This window comes from Brassica oleracea, chromosome C1 (assembly GCF_000695525.1).
Source record: "Brassica oleracea var. oleracea cultivar TO1000 chromosome C1, BOL, whole genome shotgun sequence".
NCBI lineage: Eukaryota > Viridiplantae > Streptophyta > Magnoliopsida > Brassicales > Brassicaceae > Brassica > Brassica oleracea.
Window position 1 is genome coordinate 38,207,846 of NC_027748.1, and position 997 is coordinate 38,208,842.

Genomic DNA, 997 nt, shown 5'->3' on the forward strand with positions numbered 1-997 from the left:
ATGATAGGATCCCCTTCGCCATCATCTCCAATCACTTGTTCATGATCGTGAGACTTATGAGAATCTTCATTCCTTACAACCCTTAGCTTTGGTTTCTTTGATTTGTTGATGTCTTCGATTGTTTGATCTTCGAAGAAAACAACATCTATGCTCTGGATAATTTTTCTGTTAACCGGATCCCAAAGCCGATAGCCGAAATCATCTCTTCGTGACCCAAGATAGATGCACTCTTTAGTTTTGGAGTCTAGCTTGGCTCGTTCATCCTTAGGTATATGGACAAACACTCTGCAACCTAACACCTTCAAATGGTTGTAAGAGACCTTCTTACCCGACCAAACTTCCTCCGGGACATCGCCTTCCAAAGGAACTGATGGTGTAAGATTTATGACGTCCACTGCAGTCTTTATGGCTTCTCCCCAAAATGGCTTGGGTAGTTTAGCGTGAGAGAGATGCACCGGACTCTTTCTGTGATCGTTCAAGAGAGAGAGACCTTTCATATCAGGAATAAGTTTCTTGCGAGAAAGTATATTTAAACCTTTCTCACTCATATGCCCGAGTCTTCGGTGCCATATATCGATGTCATCACTTGCGACATTTACTTCTTCCTTGCAAAGCTTGGCTTAGCTGTTGGGAAAATTATCGGATAATATTTTCTTTGAGAGGTTGAGATGGAATGTAGACGGTTAGTGTTTAAGATAACCTTCTTATTTTTGGGAAAGGAATTTTCACTAAGGCTTGTGTTTGGAGACTTCTTAAAGACTCTTAGAACTCTTTATGAAATGTTTTCTCTCTATTGCTTGGTTTGATGTGGGATGATTACAAATGGTGCTAAGCATCCCTATTTATACAAGTGAAGGAGCACACTCCAACGAGTTCTAGATTTCTCTAAATTATTATTTATTTCAAAATATCTAACTCCATAACTTTCTCTCTTCTTCTACACAATTCTTCTTCTATACTTCTCCACTTTTCTCTAGATGTTTCTTCTTCTTGGACT